This window comes from Nelumbo lutea, chromosome 1 (assembly GCF_056320005.1).
Source record: "Nelumbo lutea isolate HS-2025 chromosome 1, American lotus-T2T, whole genome shotgun sequence".
Taxonomy (NCBI): Eukaryota; Viridiplantae; Streptophyta; class Magnoliopsida; order Proteales; family Nelumbonaceae; genus Nelumbo; species Nelumbo lutea.
Window position 1 is genome coordinate 119,464,686 of NC_142684.1, and position 16,232 is coordinate 119,480,917.

The 16,232-nt window shown below is 38.7% G+C and overlaps 2 long non-coding RNA genes across 2 annotated transcripts; one reads left to right on the plus strand and one right to left on the minus strand.

The window, feature by feature from the left end:
* Positions 1-2,323: 2,323 nt before the first annotated feature.
* On the minus strand, positions 2,324-7,942 carry LOC148877108 (uncharacterized). Its single transcript, XR_016111311.1, has 4 exons — positions 7,543-7,942; positions 7,325-7,451; positions 3,655-3,742; positions 2,324-2,759 (listed from the first exon to the last, which is right to left on the minus strand). It is a non-coding gene; the product is annotated as an uncharacterized LOC148877108 (long non-coding RNA).
* Positions 7,943-8,206: 264 nt separating this feature from the next.
* Positions 8,207-9,573, plus strand: LOC148877109 (uncharacterized). Its single transcript, XR_016105314.1, has 3 exons — positions 8,207-8,790; positions 8,899-9,259; positions 9,396-9,573. It is a non-coding gene; the product is annotated as an uncharacterized LOC148877109 (long non-coding RNA).
* The last annotated feature ends 6,659 nt before the right edge of the window (positions 9,574-16,232 follow it).

Genomic DNA, 16,232 nt, shown 5'->3' on the forward strand with positions numbered 1-16,232 from the left:
CGTGAATCATTTTGCCTTGAAAGTTTGAGTATCGTTTTGGATGTATTGTCCCACCACGACGTGGGGCCACAGCTAGCATATTAGATAGAATTTGCTCCTTACAGCATATTAATGTGTGGTTTTATATCTTAAAAGAAGTACAAAGTACTTCTCGTAAGTTTTCTCAAACCGGGCCTTAAGTCATATATTGGCAATATCTCCTACATACATATTTTTCTATTCATGGGAGGTGTTGTTAAAACATGGGAGAACAGATCTACTCCACATACTGACACACTTTATCGGAATTGGCACATACACCGTAGAATTATCGATAAAGTATGAATTTGTCCAATACAGATTTTGACTTACACCTTAGAACTATAAATATTCAAAAGGACAACATCCTATACTTTATGCACCAACACCCCCCGTGAATTGGCACATACCCCGACAGTACTTTGAGCCTATAAATTCTAGCCTTAGGCTAATCGGTCATTCTCCCTATTATTATTCCCACTGCACAGTGGAATGAGCCTGTGAGGTCATTGTGAGTTGTGCTCTCTAGGAGTAGATCTGGCCTCAAAACATGGCTACTATGTACTGTATACGATGGTGTAAAAAATGTTTGGAGTACGGATTTGCCCAATGCAAATTTTTTATTTACATTGGAATGCTATAAACATTCAAAAGGACCATATAGCCCACATTCTATGCACCGCCTATGAATTGATATCAATTCCGAACCGACACCTATCTCAATAATACTTTGAGCCTACAAATTCTAATCCTGGGCTGATCGGTCATTCTCCTAAAAATTGTTTTGTGACCAGCAATTCGGGATTTATAGTAATATATTTTTGTTTTCATTTTTCATTTGCTTTTCCAATTGCCACCGCCCACCACTTAAAGCTGACCATTCATCACCTCAATGATGATTAGAGACTCCATGAAAAGCCTCTCATGCTGCCCAAACTTTTGCATTTATTGTGGTGGTATCGAAAGAGAAGCCTTTATTAGTCCAAAATTCTGCCAAGATGATTTCTAGCTATTATCGCCCAACATCATTCTTTGAACGGGAGGCGTCAAATTTGATTTCAACAACGCCCGAATCAGGGGTACCATCTAATGAGTTTCTACGTACTTATGCTTGTCTTTCAAATTAGGGTAAATCTTTTAAACTATTCCTACTTGACAAACTGTATTATTACTGTTTGGATATTGTCTTGGGATACTATTAAGTTTTTCAACAATTGTCTAATACCTTGCGGTTAATTTTCCATCATACTCCGTTCAATTGTAATATCACATAAGTATTAATTATTTTAAAATTCTTAAAATACCCTTAGTGTTCACTACAGCTATTGAAACATGCCACTAGGAGTAGAAACAACCCAAGCCGAGCCAAATATTTGGATATTCGAATTCAAGGCGGTATAAAATTATAAGACTCCAGCTCGAGCTCGATTCGAGCAGGAAATGCAAGCTCGAACTCGGCTCGAATGAAAAAACTATATATTCGAGCTCGAGTCGAGTTCGATAATGGTTCGAGCCTATTCGAACTCGAGCTTTAATGAACCTGTAGAAGATGGCAAGACGCACGGTTCAGGCTCCATTTAAGAAAAAAACAAGACTGCTGCAACCGTGCAACTTGTGGCATCTCGGAATTGGAGACAGTTGGTCTGGACAACTCCAAAGTGGCAACTGGCAAGCTAGGCCCACCTAGGCCCACCTAGGCCCAACTGTAACCCTGTAAGTCTGTAACTTACCCAAAGTCCCAAACTGAATGCCAACTCTAAAAGGGATCACACATATGTACTAGGCCCAACTGTAACCTTGTAGTCATATCTTTTTTTTCCCATCCATAAACATTGATTGCTGGTAATTATAGAATTTTAATAGGCTTAAAACTAAGTCTTTTTTCTCCTGCTAAGATCACATGGATCAACATTAGTCCAAAATCCATTATTAGGGCTTAGGGGATAAAGCATGATTCTGTCAAACTGATTATTACCAATGAACAAATTTAGGAATAATCAAACAGCATAGATATGCAAAAGAATCACTCTTTCATTAAGAATCTCCAAGGAACACAAACACTCCAGTTTCTAAGCTGACTTCATAATCCTGAACCAATGCGAACTCTTTCATTTGCGAGCATGGAGAATACTTCTAACTCGTTAATTATCACTCGCCAGCTCCCAGTAGTAAACATTTCCGAGTTTGCTCTTGCTGAAATTTTCTCCAGATTTCGATGGATTTGCTTGACCCAGCTATATAGAACTTCCAACTGGGCTAAGACAGAACTGCTACAACCACAATCTAACAATGGAAAGATCCTACGTATTGATTAAGTCACATATCTTTTAAGGAATTATATTCTGGAATGCCTAGAGACATAATGAAAAAAGGCCTGGCTAATGCCATCATAGAGTTAACAACATGCAATTATCAAACCAAATATTGTTAATAATGCATAGAATAAATGAAGCACACCAAGACACCCATTCTTCAACTTTTTCTGCGAAAGCGTTGAAGAATATCAAGAGGAAAACAGAAAAATCATCATTTGAAGCTACCGAACTGTTGTTGTCTGAGGGACGAAAATGAGTCATTTTCAGCCATTCCAGTTGAAGGGGTAAATCCAGATCTACCAAGACCTGACCCTACCACCATGGCTTTTCCCATGAAAGCTGAAATTGGTGGTCCCTTTTCCTTCTCGTCTGACCCATCACTGAGGCCTCCTACAATTCCAACATCCACTAGAGATACCTTCTTGGCTGTATATTGGAATGGAAACCCAAGGGAACCAAGGAAACAGAAATCAAGTCAATATGAGAACAAGTTTTCTCCTAATTCCTGTACCATAATAAAAATTTCAAAGATCTTTGGAATTGGTTCTGCATTGAAGATTGGTTGGGGTGAAAGAAACAAATTTCTATTATTTTTTGAATGCAACTTATTCAAAGAGAAAGTTAATTACAGTAAAACATAGGAGGAAGTAGACTTGTTCAAGCAATCAAACCAACATTATGATACCTTAATAATTCCTTCCACCCTTGAATTACCTGCTAGATTTCATATGATATAATCAATTACCACTCCATGAATGAGAGTTTTGGGATTTCATTGTGCATCTCCATTCTCCATTATTTTCTATGAATCTATGTGATGGTAAACATATAATGTTCTTGCAGCACTTAAACCACAAGAGCAACCACATAGAACAGGCATCCACGACTCTATCAACAACTGAGCTCTGTTCCCAACTTCGGAATGAGTCCAAGGGAGTATTTGGTTACATCCACCAACACAGATCAGCACAATATACCCTTCTCTAGCAAGAGAATTTGTGAGATTGTTTGCCGATCTTATGACCAAATATTTGAATGATGGAGCCTTGCAACTATATTTCTTCATTCAAATATAGTTTTCTATGATGGAGCCTTGCAAAGTTAACAAGCCACTATTATCAAATGACCACAAATATTTGAATGAAGAAAGGAAAACATGACCAATTAGCAATAATCTATCATTCATAAGTTCGTCCAATAATCTATCATATACCAAACATGAATATCAAGTTCTGCAAAGCAATCCAAGGCAGCAACAAATGGAACACAGGAAATTAATACCAACTAAAAGAAATCAGGGACCAAATGTGGGTTAGCATACCTACAACTGCAAGCCAAGTCTGCAATCTCCTTTGAATGGTAGTCAATCTTGGATTGTGTGAACTTCAGCCCATGAGTAGTGCTAACAGCTAACCACTACAGTCTGATCAGTATTCAGTAGGGCCAATAACCCCAATTTTCCTAAGTTTAATCAATACTGTCAAAGCAACACTAGTATGCCTTGTTTCCAATTTAGAGAAGGTGAAAAGAAAAAAATAGGTTTAACAAAATTAATAAACTTTGTTCAAATGTAAGATGCTAGTGCCATTCAGAGTTAAACAAAACCATCAAATATAAATTGCTAGTGCCATATATATTTGTTCAAATGTCAAATATCCATTATAAGTTTCTAACCATAAGGTCCGTAACCATAAAGCAACTAGAAAAATCCAAAAGCTAAATATCCTAAACAGTTGAGTCCACAACCAACAATTTATCCACACCATGATTGACATGGTCACATCTCCTGAGTCCTGTTCCTAGAGCATCCAAACAATTTATCCAAAGTTGAAGGCATCATTAAGAAACGGGTAAAACTATCTCAATGGGTTTCTTGTCCACCTAAAAACATGAAAAATGACAAAAATTTAATAATTGATGAACAATAAACCATAAATAAATAAATAGTGTGCCAATAAGCAATAAAAAGTATAAATTAAATGTAAGATATCTTTTGCTTTTTCTTCACCCCATGAAGGACACGAATCCAATCCCCTCCACAAATCAAAGCTTGAGCAGTCTCTAGAGCCAAAGATGCACGATAAGAATCAATTACCCTACCACCAACACTAAATATAGCTTCTGAAGCTATTGTAGATATTGGAATAGCAAGAATTTCAACTGCCATCTTTGACAATACCCAATATTTCAAATTATTTGCCTTCCACCATTCCAAAGCATTAAGCTCATAATGTGACCTTTCTTCCTCACAAATATAAACACCCTTCTCAAGGTACATATCCAACTCTGATTTTGGTGAGGGAATGGTCTCAACTCTCTTTACATAACTCATCAATTTTGACCATCCCAAATTTGTTGATGTTTGAGAGTTGGAACTAGAACTTGTAGAAGACTTATTGCTACCATTCCCTTTAGTGGATGATTGGTCACTGCTAGAAGCATTATAAGTAGCTACATATTCATCATAAAGTTGGTACAAAGCCCCTTGAACCTGCTCAATGTTTCTTCTAGCTTTAACTTCTGAATACATTTCCGGAAAACACATCTCAACCAGCATCAATTTACACCTTGGATCCAAGATGGAAGCCACTACCATTAGCATATTACGTTCACCCCAATACTTATCAAACCTCTCTTTCATCTTCCCAACCATCCTTCGAATGAAATCATTTTCATCCATTGACTTTAAGTTCATAATTTCTTTTACCCTATACATCTCACTGAGGTATAAATTAGAACTAGAATAGTCACTACCAGAAATAATGTTGGTAACTACACTGAACACTTCAAGTACCTCACATACTTTCTCCACTTTTTTCCATTCTTCAAGAGTTGGCAAGTAGTCATAATTGGGCTCCCTTTCTTGAAATCTTGGAAACACATCTCTGAATTTCAAAGCACATGACAACATCTCAAAAGTTGAATTCCAATGGGTAGGACAATCAATAACCAACTTCTTTGTACCTAGTTGTAACTGTTGTAGAATTTCAAAAAAAGTTTGTATCCTACCCTCAGACTATTTAGAGTATTTGACACTCTCACGCACATTTTCTATGATGTGACCAACGGTTTTCCAACAAATTCAAAATATATGCACAACATCGCACATGAAACATTTTTCCATCACAAAGCAATTTCCTATTCCTAGAGAAGATCTCTTTCAAAAACCTTAAACAAGAATCATTATATGATGCATTATCCACAAAAACTATAAACACCTTACTCTCGAGGCCCCACTCCCTTAAACACTTGTAAATTGCATTTGCAATATTGACACATCGATGGGGTAGAGGAACATGAACAAAGATAAGAGTATGCTTCTATAACCTCCAATTGGCATCTATGAAGTGACTAATTATCACCATATACTCAATCCTTTGGTTTTGAGACTTCCAAAGGTCGGTGGTTATGCTAATCTTCGAAGTACCTTTTAAAAGATTTTTCAACTTCTTCTTTTGATCCTCATACACAGCTACACAATCGTTTTTTAGTGTCTTCCGAGAAATCTTTTCAAAAGATAGATTACACATCTTTATCATGAAAATAAAACCTTCCTCTTCCACTACAGTAAATGGATGCTCATGCATAAGAACCCAATGAGCAATTGCCTCTCATTTTGGAATGGTCATACTTTGCAGCAACTATAGGATCTAAGAGAGGAGGACCCACAATTTCTACATCAACATTGGAATCTATTGGTTGAAAATTCAAGATCATCTGCTGCTTACATTGTTTCTTATCTTTCAGAGCCACTTTTCTTGGGATGCATGATTTCAAATGCCGGCCCATATGACTTGTAGCTCCAGTAGATTGTATAGACAATTTACTCTTGCAATGGACACACTAGGCCTTCTTTGTTCCATAAGCAATTTTTACCTCTTCGAACTCCAACCATACATCTAAAGTTTTTTGCCTTTTTGACTTCGATATTAGACCATCTTCCTCAACTTCAATAGGACTCTGAGATCCAGTTTCAGTACCACCTGAAAGAGCACTTGCAATGGGATTATTTGCATTATTTGCTATCTGACTTATCTCATTTGGTGAGAAATCATCGATAGTGTCAATCATAGTGATAGGGGACAGACCAGACACAGAATGAGAGAACGAGGGTCCTATAAAGGTTAAGGGAATATTTGTTGAAAGATTGTGATCATGAATGGGGTATGATGGCATTCCTACATTTCAAATTGGTTAGTTACCACTTGATCATTCTAATCGTTAATATAAATCAATCAACATGCTTGGATAAGGAGTAGATTAGGACATATAAGTTATACCAAATTACATATATAAATCAATCAACAGTTATAAGTCATACCTAATTACATAAATAATTAGCAAACTAAAAAAATAAAGAATAAAATTAATAGGGCATATCCTTCCTAAATCCTAGTGAAATCTTATAATGTGCACAAGCCAATAGCTTCTTTGCTATCAACTCAGTGCATCATTGAAAAGCCATGAGAAGTTTAATGACAAGTGCAAAGTGTTGACCAAAACGAGAAAAAATAATTTACAAACTAGTCAAAATGAAAACCCTTAAGCTAACAATGGACCCAATATTTACCTCTCAGCCCTCAAAATGAAAACCCTTAAACTTATCTTCTCTTTAGCTAATGAAGAGTTAAACCAAGGATTTCAGTGAACTGGAAACCATTAGCTACAACCCCACAATTAATCACCGAATTGGAAAAATTAAATTAACTCTCACTCCTTACAGTTCTAACACCCCACAACCATTAGCTACAATGGACCCCAATATTTACGTCTCACTCCCTCACAGTTCTTGGTATGCTACAGTCAAAATTAAATTGATTTAGATTTAAATTCATCGAACTAGTAACCATTTAGCTATTAATAAAAAAAATTGGAAACTATTAGCTACAACCCCACAAATTGATCATGGACATGCCAACCCCTTGTTTAAGTTGGAAGCACATGCATCATATGAACATGATCTACCATTTTATTGAGTTTTGTGGATTTACAAATACTGCAACAAGTTAGCATGATGATTGGATGGTGCGGTGGTCTTTTGAATGCTGGACGACTAGTAATAGAGTTGTTGATGGGAGCCAATCAGTTCTTCCAAGCTCCAACTTCGAACTCTCAGAGCTGTACAAATGACAAAGAAAAAAAACCCAAAATCAATAAGAAGAAGAAGAAGAAAAGAGACTGAAACTAAGAGAGTGAGAGGTGACAATACCGTCGGGCGTAGATTGTGAGACTGAGAAGGTAAGAGCTGAGATTTGACTGAGAGCTGTGAGTACCGCCAATTCGTCGGGCGTCAGCTAATGAAAAGTACCACCGGTTCACAGTTGCAAACTTGCAGCCTCGCAATCATAGACTCGTAGGTCGCAGCGCAGGGAGAGGGAGGCTTGAACGTTAAACAAGGACAAGGGTTAGTTCCGAACAAGGGTGTTCTTCATAGTACCACCGATTCTTCGCTCAATGCTTGCTTAGTTTCTTGTTCCAAAAAAAGGTTTTCTTCACAGTTCGCAGTCGCAGACTGTAGCCTGCAGGCTCGCAGCGCAGGGAGAGAGGGAGGGTTGGAACTTGGAAAATTGAAAAAGGGTTTTCGATTGATTTTTCATTTTTCCTTATATAGACTCGCAAGCTTAACGAGCCGAACCATATATACGAGCCATGCATGGAGTTCGAATTTGGCTTAAATCTCGATTTGACCCGAAGCCGAGTTTTTCACGAATCGAGCGTGAAACGCTCGATTCGTTTCCACACGCACACGTCACCATCACAATTACAATGACGATGGAACACCACGACCACCTAGGAGGTGACGGTACACCACGACCGCCTTGCGACCGTTCTAACTAGTGCTGCCAAGCACGTCGACAATAACTCGGCTGAAAGGAGGCAAACCCATCTGCTGCTCTGGGCTCTGCTCTTCTTAAGCTCTTAAGCAGAGGCTCCGGCAAAGACGAGGCGCACCTCAGGGGTCTGGTCGTAGACTTCCAAACTTGAGGCTCCGTCTAGCTCCGTCTACCCATTTCCCGATAAATCTCTTCTTAACCAGAGGCTCCGCCAAACCGCTAGCTCCATCTTTACCAACGGCGGCGATAGCTCCCTCCACCTCTGGCTCCCTCATTTCATTCGAAAGTTTTTGGAATCTTAGATCACTTCTCCCGTTTTTTTCTCCAAACCCACCAAATCTCTGTTACTTCCCTGACTCTCCTACAGGTGGCGAGGAAGGGCATCACCGGCGTCGATGCTAAGTATACAGCACCGGTAGCTTTCTGGCGTCGATGCTGAGTATACAGCACCGAAAGTTTTCTGGCGTTCTTCGGCAGCGCTCCGGCGTCGGTGCTGACTATACAGCATCAATTTGAATATACAGCACCAGCAGCTTTCTGGCGTTGTCCGGCATCGCTCCAGCTTCATCTTCGTCCCCTTTCGACGGCCAACCTGTCTCAGAGTGGGCAGTAGTGACGCTCATGTAATCTGCATCACATAAACTCGTTTAAGCCAAAAGTAAATCTTCTCTGACTCTGAATCTCGTTTCTTTTGCTAATTTGCTCTCTCCCTCTCTCTCTCTCTCTAGCAGGAATCTGGTTGAAGAGTAATGACCATTGCCGTCTTGCTGAAATCAACGCGCTCTGTTTTTTTCTATAAAACCAGCTTATTTGATCTTGTTGGATTAAATGCAGACAATTTCTGCTTTGCTTCTTAGACCCTTTTGGACTCAAGGGTAGTTGAGCTCAGATGAGCTTCTAGTTGAGCTCAACAATGGCGGAAAAGAACATTTCTACCTCCATTTCCATGGGTCTCTGTTCTTGCTCTTCTTTTGCTTCTCTGCATTGTCTTTAGCCATTAATATTACGTATGACAGTCGTTCTTTTATCTTCGATGGCCAGAGAAAGCTCATCATTTCTTCTTCCATTCATTACCCTCGCAGTGTTCCTGGAGTGAGCTTCGTCCTTTCTTGCTCTGTTGGCCCTGAATTGAAGAAATTTCATTTAATTGTTTGGTTTTTGCTTATTTTCCTTTAGTTTTCTGGATATTATTCATAATCTTGATAATGGTAAATGTGGTTTGAAGTAGATGTGGCCGGAGCTCGTTAAAACTGCTAAAGAAGGAGGGGCTGATGCAATAGGGACTTATGTGTTCTGGAATGGACATGAGCTTTCTCCTGACAATGTGAGTTAATCAGAGGATGTTTTATTGGATGCTACTAACTTCGGAATCAGCTCTGATTCTTTATTGTTTTATTGTGTTCTGCTCAAGAGGAACTTAGATTTCTTTACTCTGAACCTCGTAGTATTATTTTGATAAGCCCTACAATCTGGTCAAGTTTGTGAAGATTGTTGAGCGAGCTGGGATGTATTTGATATTGAGGATTGGACCATTTGTTGCAGCAGAGTGGAACTTTGGGTATGCCAGCGGCTGTTTTAGAATTTAGAATTTACTTTACTTTCCGGCGAATGCAAAAGGGCGGGGAGAAAGCGGAAGAAACCCCTTACCTGAGACCAAAACAATTATTGAACAACCACCGATGGCCGCCCGAGAGAGAAATGGTGAAGAAGAAGAGAGAGGGACGAAGGGCAAAATTGGGTCGAGCAAAGCTTTGAAAAATTAGAAACCAGGGGTTTTTCATCAATTGCATTTTATATTGAAAATTTGATAAATAATGAAGATAAATTTGACATTTTTATTTTCTTAAGAGTACCCTTTGGTTTCGATTTTTCACATGTACCAAAGAAAGTGCACACATTTCTCTTTTAATTTGTCGTGTACAATCAAATTTATCTTGCTGCTGATCCTCACTCACCACTCAAACAAAGATGAGGCATGCTCATGAGGGCCTTTGATTAAGTGAGTAGCCATAGAAGCTACACCCTGGCTCAATATTATACCCTCTAGATTTGAGGAAACTTTTTGATGGGAGCTTACTTTTCAATAGAAGAAAAAGAAAACACCCTCAGTTTTGGGAGCCATTAAATCTTCCAGACCATAGATATCTAGTTTAAATCATTTCCCCTACCAATCGTCATTCTGCACTTCAACTTATAGACTGATTTCAACGAAAATTTTCCATTTAGGTTTATATCTTCTATTGGACTAGAAGGAATAAAAGCCGGTTTGATCTTGCTCCAAATTTCTATTGTAACCAGATTCCTCACTTTGTCTTCCAATCAAACCTTTCTCTTTTGATTAATAAAGTCACTAACAAGAGTGTTTTCTTCTTTCCTTAGAGGAGAAGGGGCAACATTAGCTAATAGCTATCAAAATTCAAAATATCACTCATCCATCGGTCACTCCAAAATTTAGCATTCTTACCGTCACCAATTTCTCATCTAATACAATTTTTAATGATATCTCAAGATGGAAGAATTCCTTTCTAGGCCTAAAAAATCCCCTTTTTTTTTGTATTCCAAAAATCTTCCTTAATGATGAGATACTAACCAAGAGGTTCTTTTATTCTTCTAAAATCTTCCATCCCAATTTAATTAGGCTAGCTTCATTCATCCAACGCAAGTTCTTTAGACCGAGATCACCCCAACTCTTGGCAAGCAAACTCTTTCCCAATTCAAAAGGTGAAGAGGCCTTTTATCACTTGTATTGGTCACAAAAAATTTTCTTTGAGCCCTGTCAATGTCCTCAAGAATGTTGCTAATGGGCTTCATCAAGAATTGGGGCATTATATTAGTGATTGAATTTAGCAATGTAAGCCTTCTTGCCAGGGAGAGAGTATTTCTCTTCCAACTAGGAAGCTTCTTATTAATTTTTCCCGACATTTAGGAAAGTGTTCTTTGTTACCCTAGCATTGATTAGAGGCAGACCTAGCAATTGGGTTGGGTGGGTCGGGTTTGGGTTGGATAAAGACTTTCGGGTTATCAAATGCTAGACCCTAACCCTAAACTTTCAGGTTAGGGTTGACCCATGGGTCAATTCGGGTCATCCCAAAAAAAAAACTGAAATAAAAAAAAAAAGACAAATTATATGAAATTTTCCAAAATTAAAGGAACTAATCTTAAAATTTCAAATATAAAATAAAAAACTTGAACATTTAACAATTTAAAGAGTAAACAATAAAGAATAAATACTAAATAAAAAAATTAAAGAGTGAAAATTTCTACCAATGCATAAATAGTCCCAATTAGACTTGACAATTGGGTCAGCGGGTTGACCCATGACCCAACCCAATTCAACCCAGTTTTTTTCTGGGTTGGGTGGGGTCAGGTTATGCTTACATTTAGATAGTTAAATATGAGACCCTAATCCGGTTTTTTCGGGTTGGATTGGATCAACTTTTTGCCAAATCTAATTAGAGGAGCCCCTATATAAGAATTGGAGTTTGTTTGGATTGAAATTTTCGGAATTTTTTTTCAAGATTTTTTGAAATCTATTAGGGGTATTTTTTTGAAAATCGAATGATTGACTTTTTGAAATGAGGACTTTTTCTCGAGGCCTTCAAATTCTGAGAGAATCTCTTTGAAATTAGGACTCCTTTCCTTTTATGTTAGTTATATTAATATTTTCATTTCTTTCCCTATAATTTAGTTCAATCCCCAATTTGGTGATTTCTCTATCAATAAATGCACCATCGGTTTATGCCTCCAAAGTCAATTAGAAAGGAAAGGATATCGACTCAAGCAGAAGATTCTGTTAATGACGAGAAAGTCAATAGGGAACAACATGTACAGGCTTGGAAGAATATCCATTTTCGCCAAGAAGGATAATGGTTTATTGTAAGATGCACATCCCGGTAATGGAAGTGACGACCTATTTAACATGTTTAGTGTCAGTCCCAACAATACCCTTTTACATTCATAATTGCCTCCTTCAACGTGTTATTTTGTACTAGACATTTAAGAGATACCTTCGTGTTTTATTTTCAAATCATTCATGATGTTTTTGGAATGTAGGATCTTTATTCATCAATTATTTTTTTATTATTATTTTTTGTGATTTAGCCATTCGTAGTTTATACTCGTGCAAGCCAGGAGTTATACATAAATGTTTTTCTTTTATTTGATTTGACCGTTCATAGTTTATACTCATGCAGGTTAGGAGTAATACAAATAATTTATTTAGTGACTGCACCTTTTAAGGTTGCCTATGTATCCCTTAGAGGGACCAAATCATGACTTAATTCATAAAGTAGTTTGTGACTTGGGGCTTTATAGATAGTTTAGGCTCTTATTTAGGAGCACTTAGTGGATAGTTTAGGCTCGTGTCCAGGAGAAGCACCATAAATCTTCATGGATAATACCTTTTCAGGTATTTCCCATTAGTAGGTCCCAGTTGTAGTCCATCGAGAGTAATAAGTAAGCACCGCTGTTGTAGACTTCTTGGACCACATGTGGACCATACCACTTGGGGTTGAATTTTTTTTTTTTCTAGAGCAATGTGACAAGATGATTGACCTACAAATTGCAAGTACTAAATCTCCCTTTTGGAATGAGCGAGGCCGAACTCTTCTATTAAAAGCTTGAGCCATTTGGGCTTGGTAGCATTCCAGGCGTTGTTGTGCCTCTAACCTCTTTTCATCCAAGGAGTCGAGCTTTGCAAGCCTAAGCCTGCGTTCTTGTTGTCTATAAGCCCTTCTTGGATTGCTATGTGTAACGGGGAATTTATTCCTCAAGTGGGAGCACCGCTTCGACCCCACAAACTAGTGAGTAATGGATTGCCTGTGTAACTGTATGGTAAGAAGTACGACAGGCCCATAGTGCTTCACCCATACGCTCATGCCAATATCCTTTGCTTTTAGAAACCACTTTCTCTAATAATTTATATAGGGTTTCATTAAAGGCCTCAGCCAAGCCATTTGCAATTGCATTGTACATACTAGAGCACCTTTGTTTAATACCAAATTTCTCACAAAATTGGTCCATTAAATGGTTGCTAAATGGCTTCCCATTGTCAGTCACAATGTAGCGTGGAACACCATAGCGATAGACAATGTAATTCTTAATGAACTCCACGATTATTTCCTTTTTGACTTCTTTGAGTGCTATTGATTCTTCCCACTTTGAAAAGTAACCGGCCCCAACAAGAATGTAAAGATGCCCCTTAAATGACTTTGGGAGTGGACCAATGACATCTAACCCCCAAGCGTCAAAGGGGCAAAAAGCAGTCGTGGCGTGCAGAGGCTCAAGTGGTTGTTGAATGAAGTCAGCATGAAACTAGCATGCTTGGCAATATTTTGCATATTCTATTGAGTCTTTTATCATGATCGGCCAATAATATCCCATTCTCTTGATCCGATCATAAAGTTTTGGCCTAGATTGGCAAGCTCCTCAAATTCTTGCATGGGCGGCTCCACAGATTCTTGCATGGAGGCTTGAGGAGATAATTTTTTATGCTTTCGAGAGCATTCTCACATGCCTCATCCCAAACAAAAGGCACTCCCTTCTTCATTAATCTATTGAATGGAACACATCTTCTTGCCAAGTTAGAAATAAACCTCCGAATGTAGGCAATGTGACCTTGAAGACTTTTAAATTGATCAATTTCAATTTTGAATGGCAAAAGGCATTCTCTTCTTCATTAATCTAGGTTCAGGCATATTTTGAATGGCATCAATTTTAGATTTCAATGCTATGACAATGTATGATGAATCCAAGAAACTTCCCAGGTGTCACTCCAAAAGCACACTTTAGGAGATTCATCTTTAGTTGATACCGCCTAACCTACTAAAGATCTTATGTAAATCACCTAAATGGTTAGTTATCTTCCTTGACTTTATGACCAAATTGTCAACATAAACACTCCACAGTGTTGTGCAATAAGTCATCCAAAATATTTTGCATGGCACGTTGGTAAGTTGCGTCAGCATTTTTTAGCTCAAAGGGCATGACTTTATATAAATCCCCTTAGGGGTACAGAATGCAATGAGTTCATCTTCAGGGGCCATCCGAATTTGGTTGTACCCCGATGAGCCATTCATAAAGGACAATGCTTCATATCCCGTGGTGGCATCAACCATCAACTCAGTAATAGGTAAAGGAAAATCGTCTTTTGAACAAACATTGTTAAGTTCCCAAAATTCGACACAAACTCTTATTTTCCCATTTTTCTTCCTTACTGGGACAATATTGGATATCCACATAGGATATTTTACCTCTTGAATAAATCTAGCCTCAATGAGTTTATTAACCTCAACTTCAATAAGTGGTCTAAGTTCGGGACGGAATTGATGTTGTGCTTGTTTTACTAGACGAGCACCGCGTTTGACCAAGAGGTGATGGACTACTACCTTAGGGTCTAGCCCTGACATCTTCTTATAAGTCCAGGCAAACACATCTTTGAATTCTTTAAGTAGCTCAAAGTATTGATATTCCTCTTCGGGGCTTAAGAGTGCACTAATATAAATAGGTTGGGGGTTCTCTTCTTGTCCAAGATTTAACTCTTTCAACTCATCCACAGTCGCTTGCCCCCAACATGCCATTGAACCTTTTTCCCCTCTCTTTCTTGCTCTTGGGTGGTATATGTGATTGAACCCTTCTGACTTGCTTAGGTCGCTCGCAAGGTAGGTTGGGTAGACGTGTAACACGACACCTCCGTCGAGTAACGATAGTCCAACCCTCATCGTCTAAAAGTGATATGATGGAACGGGGTGAAGGAATTTCCTCCAAAATAAGATCTTGCACTTGTATTTGGCTTAGTAGTCCCCCTGATGTTGGATCCCATACAATGGGGTCAAAATTACCAAACACGATTTCATATGGCAGTACGACTAATGATTAGTGAGTTTCTAGGGGGGATTTAGTATCAGGGGACCCAAATGTGATAGTTGTCATGTTGGTAGCTTATTCATTTACATCCAACTCAATCATCACTAATTTAGTCAACCGCATTATTTTGTCTTTGAGAACAAAGCACTTTTCGGTTGGATGATTGATTATCCGATGGCAGTGGCAATACTTAGGGTGGTCAGTTTGCCCCTCTTCTTCTGGGCACTTGTAGCTAGGCAACTCTATTAATTTCTGGGCTAGAAGAGTATCTAGCATCCCTAGCACATCAAGTCTTGGAATGAGTACACCTTTGCTTCTAACTCCGTAAGAGTAAGCTTTGGTTTTTCCATTTCTTGGCGAGCGAATGACTTTGTCTCTTCCCTTCCCCTTTTGCTCCTAGAAACCCTAAGAGGGGTCGCTGAAGTTGTCAAAACTTCCTTTGGTTTAGATGCCTTTACCTCCCTTTTTTAGTCTTTCTTCTCTTTTTCATTTTCGAAAGTCTTGTGTCCGTTGTTCCCTAAAGGTGGCTAGGCTAAGCTCCATGTCATGAGCACGGGTGGCTAGTTCTTCGAACGTCTGGGGTTTTATTCCCTTTAGGATGTCATGTAACCCCCAATGCATACCCTGAATACATGTATGACTGATGCCTCAGTGAGCTTATCTCAACATTTAAGATAGAGATTTCTCCATTTGTTGGTGTAATCAATGACTGGTTCATCTTTCTTTTGTTTTGTGGTGGTAATTTCATACATGCTTATAGCATGCCAAGTACTGTAGAAGCGATCCAAGAACTCTCTTTCTAATTGGTCCCAACCATCAATTGACCTAGAAGGGAGGTCGGTGTATCAATCGAATGCATTCCCTCATAGGGATAACACAAACTATTGCACCATCAGATTGCCATAGGTCGCAACATTGTTGCATGTCTCCACAAAGTGTGTAATGTGTTACCTGGGGTTACCTTTCCCATCAAATTGTTGAAACTTCGGGGGTTAGTACCCTAATGGCATAGACATATGATCAATGCACTTAGTGTATGGCTTAGTATACACCGAGGATGACTATGGAACATCCCCATACTGAGCACATATTGTGTTAGCTATCATGTTTTGGAGTTGTTGTACTGAGAGGGAGGCGACCGAAGAATGTTGGGTGTCCTGTATGTTAGTATGTTCTGGCAACTCCTCTTGGGGAGGGTCTA